This window comes from Lagopus leucura, unplaced genomic scaffold (genome assembly GCF_019238085.1).
Source record: "Lagopus leucura isolate 7727_CA_CO unplaced genomic scaffold, USGS_WTPT01 Super-Scaffold_100159, whole genome shotgun sequence".
NCBI lineage: Eukaryota > Metazoa > Chordata > Aves > Galliformes > Phasianidae > Lagopus > Lagopus leucura.
In genome coordinates this window covers 2,504,763-2,510,762 of record NW_024962335.1, presented here as the reverse complement: position 1 = coordinate 2,510,762, position 6,000 = coordinate 2,504,763, and positions in this window count along the sequence as shown.

Below are 6,000 nucleotides of genomic sequence, written 5' to 3'. Positions count from 1 at the left end.
AAAGGGTTGATAACTGCAGGACGAGGGGAAATGGTTTTTAGTTGAGGGAGGGAAGATTTAGGTTGGATGTCAGGCGGAAGTTCTTTACAGAGAGAGTGGTGAGGTGCTGGAACAGGCTGCCCAGAGAGGTTGTGGATGCACCATCCCTGGAGGTGTTCAAGGCCAGATTGGATTGGGCCCTGGGCAGCCTGGTCTAGTATTGAATGTGGAGGTTGGTGGCCCTGCCTGTGGCAGGGAGGTTAGGGATTCATGATCCATGAGGTCCCTTCCAACCCTGGCCATTCTGTGATTCTGCAATTTAAAATGAGCCACCAAGTCTAGAATAGTTCTACTCAAGCACTTTGTAGACTAACAAGTATCTACTTCTGTGTTCATTTTTCTCTTAGGAACATTTTTTTCTTAGACTGTGAGAAAAATCAATGTGTGACAATGTTAACTGTATTTATTGAGTTTATAGAATGAGGTTATAGTTATAGAACTGGTACTTAACCTGTAGAAAATAGATTATGAAATTTGTTTTTGGGATATAGGATTTAGGCTGTTAATCTCAGCAGACCTATTGTTGCAGGAATTAGAATGGGCAGAGCTTTAATGAAAAATCCTCATTCCGTTTGTACTGTTGGGCAACAGAGTGCGTTCATGTACTTTTTATTTTCCTCCTTAATGTTTCCTGGACCATGCATACAGTTTAGAATCATAGAATCTTAGAATCAGAGTTGGAAGGGTCCTTTGAAGGCCATCTAGTCCAACTCTCCTGCAATGATGCCTCGGAGATTCTCAGCTCCCAGCAGCCCAACTCATCCCCGTAAGCCAGGCTTGTCTTACTGTTGGGATGCAGGATCTTCTGTGTCTTCCATCCCCTCAGCCTGGGCTGAGGTGGGAAGATACCTGGCAGCTGGGTGATTAGAAGAACAGGATTGAAGTACTTCAGGTGTAGTTGACTTGGGGTAATTATTGCTTTTCCTTTTTATTTTTTTTTTTATTATTTTTTTTTATTTTTCATTTGCTTTTCCTCTCTTTCCTTCTTTTCAGTAACAATCATCAATAAAATGACTTGGAACTGCACCTGGAACATAAAAATCAAGCTCTTCATGCTTCATTACACGCATTACAGAGTAGAGGAGTAGTCATTGTGATTTCCACAGAGTTTGTAAACCAATTAGTGTAACATTCCAAGATGTACATTTTTATATGGTATGAATAGAGCTTCGCCTTTGTTTTCTACACTTGAAAAAAATATTTTGTAGTTTGAAAAGTCTCTGTGTGAAGGAATTTTGGGCAATTAGACAAGGAAATATTTTTCTTTCTTTGACTAAGAACTAGTCAGACAGTTCTTTTTTAGACATCTTCTATCAACTGAATTTTTAATGATGAAATATATGCCTGAATTATTTTTATGCCTTGGTACAACACAGAGACATGATCTTGGATTATTTTAATGGCTATAATAGCCCAAACGCTGCTTCTGTGATCACTGTTCTGAATCATTATTTGCTACCAAAAAAATTGTCCCAAGCTCAATACATTTAAGTCACTATTTCATAGCCTAAGTATATGAGGATATTTTAACTATGGCATTATTCAGCGTTCATATCCTAAAACATTTATAAAATAATTAATCAAGAAATAATAATGCAATTCAGTCACTGTGATACTGGTAAACAAATGTTAATCTTATTATCTCTTTAAAATCTTAATTATATATTACTTCACCTTATATCAACATGTAACATTAGTGTAGGAAGATTTCTATCCTGCAAGGTTTATCTCTACATATTATGTTTTAATGGCCAGATATTGAAAAATTTTGGACATAGTTTTAACTTTAGAGACAGCAAGTTCCCTGAAGCTCAATGGAAATGCTCCCATGTACAAAGTCAAGTATGTACAGGACTTTGTACATACCATATATGTACAAGAGAGCTCCTACTGATTTTTTTATTTCCTTTTACATGTACTAGATTAGAATAATAGAGTCATAGAATTGCTCAGGTTGGAAAAGACCTTAAAGATCATTGAATCCAACCTCAACCTAACCATACTACCCTAATTAACAACCTGCTGCTAAATCATGTCCCTGAGCACCACATCCAAACGGTTTTTAAACACATCCAGGGATGGTGGCTCAACCATCATCAAGCATATAAAAATTATTTACATAGTATTTGTACTATGGTACAAATTATTTACATAGTATATGTGCTATGTATTTGTACCTGTATCTAGGTAACTAGATACAGATGTGTGTGTGTTATTTGTAAAACAGATATCAATTTTTCTTATATACTTTTATGTCCACACAACTATAAATGTTATCGTGGCTTGCATCGGAAGTAGGAGGGGCAGCAGGACACAGGAAAGTGATTGTCCTTCTACACTTGGCATTGGTGAGATCGCATCTCAAGTACAGCATTCAGTTTTGGGTCCCTCACTACAAGAATATTAAGTTGCTTGAGTATCAGCAACAAAGCTTTTGAAGGAACTGGTAAACAAGACACGTAATGAGTGACCGAGGAAAATAGGGACTGTTTAGTCTTGGAGATGAGAAAGCTGAGGGGAGAGAACCTTGTTGCTCTCTACAGCTGTCTGAAAGAAGGTTGCAGAAAGGAGGATATTGGTCTCTTTTTTCAGGTCACAAATGAAAGGAGATGAGGAAGAACCTCAAGTTGCAAAAGAGGAGGTTTAGACTGAATATTAGGCTCCACAGAGAAATTGGTCAAGCACTGGAAGGTGATGCGCAGGGTCACCATCCTTAGAGGTATTTAAGACAGTGATGGGACTTGGTAGTATCAGGTAGATTGTTGTGCTTGATCTTTGGGGTCTTTTTCAAGCTAAATGATTCTATGATCCTGATTCTATATTGTGTCTTACATACATAAATTTACTATGGCTTTTTTTTTTTTTTTTTTTTTTTTTTTTTTTTTTTTTTTGCATATACACATGCTTAGACAGACTAATTCAGGTCATAAAATGAGACTTCTTTTTCCTTGCTTAAATTTTAGAGCCATTTTTAACATTGTAGAGTTAACAGAACAATGCTAATATTTTAGGACCATTTGTTTTCTTGCCATATTTACAATGTCATTACGCTTCACTAAATGTCTAACTGAATGGAAATATATGATTTAAGAAAAAGATTCATGTATTACAAGATGTTTTAGGTTTTAGGAGGAAGGAAAATGAATGATACATATTTTGGTTCAACAATAAAAAATCCCTTTGTGCCACAGATCCTACTGACAGCTCATTAAGAGGTCTCTCACAAAGATACCTCCTATGGGAAGCTAAAAGTGTAGTGGAACAATACAAAACATTAGATTAAGTGGAAAGTTTGTTGAGATAGTGGGGTGTTTTTTTGTTTTGTTTGTTTGTTTGTTTTAATTAGGAAGGAAATAATATGTATTGCTGTTTTCTATTACAAATGCTATTACCTGAAACTAGAGTGGCTTAAAAAAAGAAAGATATGAATAAACAAAATAAAAACTATTCATTCTGTGGATTCTGCATTAGTAAACATTTTTTTTGCGTGTGTGCATCATTAGAATATAGATTAAACTCGTTTTAGTGTTGAAGGTACAGCTCACCAAAGTAATTATGAATGGGATAGCATATGTAGTAGGCTTCACTTCTTGACGATAGGCTTCATTGTAGGTAGTTTTCTAGTCTGAATGTCCTGGGGTGGTTGTTGCAGAGAATAGGTAATGAATTTCACTGTGAAATGTGTTTTGAAATACTTAATCTTATGCGTGTTGTTTTCCTTCCACTCCTAAAGGAACATATGCTTTCTAGAGGAAAGTACCTTCCTATCTCCAGCTATTGAAAAGAAGCTTCCTTTCTTTTTTTCTTTTTTTTTTTTTTTTTTGTGTCTTTTTTACAGTGAAGGTAGCTCACATAGCTTTCTAAGTATGACCTCAGCTAGGTCCCCCACATAGAGATGACACAAGCATGAGGGAATAAACAGTAATTAATGCAAGTAAATGAAATTTTCAATAGACTAAAATACCTAAATAGCATTTTGTACTGTGGTGACTGATGTAATAATAGACACTGCAGAGTTATTGTTAAGAAGCACCAAGTGTTATTCTGATGGAGAATTTTTACCTCAAACTGGTTGAGGAAAGGGTCCACCATTTAGGATATAGTTTGAAAATATGTCCCTGTGCATGTGTGTGACTAACAGCAAATAGTAAGTGAAGTGTTCATCCCAAACCAGAATAGATGCAATTCTAGAGCTTCAGTTTTGGTATTTTCTCACCCTGTTGACCCTGTTGTCTCCTATGATAAATTCACATGCTTGTTCGTTTTCTCGGGGAGGCAAACCAAACTATAATAGAAAGCTTCATTAATATTAATTCTAATGGATTCCACTTACTAGAGTACGAAGTACAAAGGAGGTGTTATAATATTAAATACTTTCGTGAGTAGAATAAATATTTTATAAACAAGCATAAGAATTGCTGCATTATTTATACTGCATAATTCATAAATTTTGTCTCTAAATTTTCATATGACAATAAAATGTATGTATAATGTATGTATAAAATGTATCCTTAGCATACGTAGTTTGAAGGCAAACAATTTCAGAAATAATGCACAGGTTTCATACTTCTTACCTGTATATTTTCATTTCATTTCTCTTCTCTTAAACCTGACCTTTTAAGTACAATGACTCCAGTTGCATTAGAAAATTACCACACTTTAAGGAAATAGCCTTACAGTATTGAAATATCAAGAGTCACTCATTTCTAGTTTTCCATACTAGACCAGAAGAGTAAAAATACTGGACCTTAAACCCATAAGTTGATAGAATTGAAGGCATATCATTTTATACCTTACATTAATAAACATTTAATTGTGATTATATAATAGAGAAGAAGGGGAAAATATTTTAAACGTAATATGAAAAGTTTTGCTGAAATTACTCAGTGTAGTGTTGGTAAATCAGTGCTGTACAGCAAAGATGAATTAGTTTACAGTGTGCAGATGCAGCAGTCAAAAGTGTACAGTAGTCCACCTTTTCACAGAAAAGGACAACGTTATCTGAAATCATCAGATATACAATGTGCATATATGTATGAAAGTTAAAATGTGCAAAAATGTGTAAGTTTACACATTAATAAACATGCATTTGTTTGAACTATTTTTGAGAGTTGAGTATGTATGAACATTGAAGCTAAAATTAATGAGTATTAAGGTAATGTTAAAGAAAGATGCGTAAAACAGCTAATGAATAAAATTGTTGATGTATGTTTTCTTGTGCTATTTTTTATTTACAAAAATGTCATGATAACATAATGTGGGCTGTGTTTTTCTTACAAAATTCAGTATCAAAAATGATGTTAAAAATCCACCTAAGCATTGTCTGTGAATTGACCACAAATTTTCTTTGCATGGAAATGTTCTTTTCAAAAGTAGCTACTTCATATGAAGTAAAATTTCTTTTAAAAACCATCAAAAAGCATTATAAAATGCTTTCAATGTTTTAAGGTTCTGAATCTGAAGAAGGGAAATCTGAGACAAGCAAGCTAAGGATTTGCCAGCATAGAATGGGGAGTTTTGCATAAAATTCGAGATTTGATCTTTTTGTTCCCACTGACAGCATAATTCACTTTTAAAGCACTGGAATTTTAAAGTCATTTTAAATATTAAAAAACTGTTACAAATCAGAATGTGAAGTGCATTAGCAGTATATTTCACAGATAGGTATGTGCCTGTGGCTGATGTTAAAAATACTGAAAATGGGCACATTTTTATTTGCTGCATAAATAAGTTATAATATATAGTCAATATAAAAATTCATTGTAAATTATAGTAGCAAAGTCATTCTAAAAACACATCTTGCAGTATGTTGCATTTTTCAAATGTGATTTTTCTTCTATTAGAAATAATTGAACACCAAAATACTGTCCGTTCAGAACTCTGTTAGTTCTGAGTATCAGGTTCTCTGATCTGAATTGGTAAATAGTCACAGAATTAAAGTTGGTCAGTAATTATTTTGAG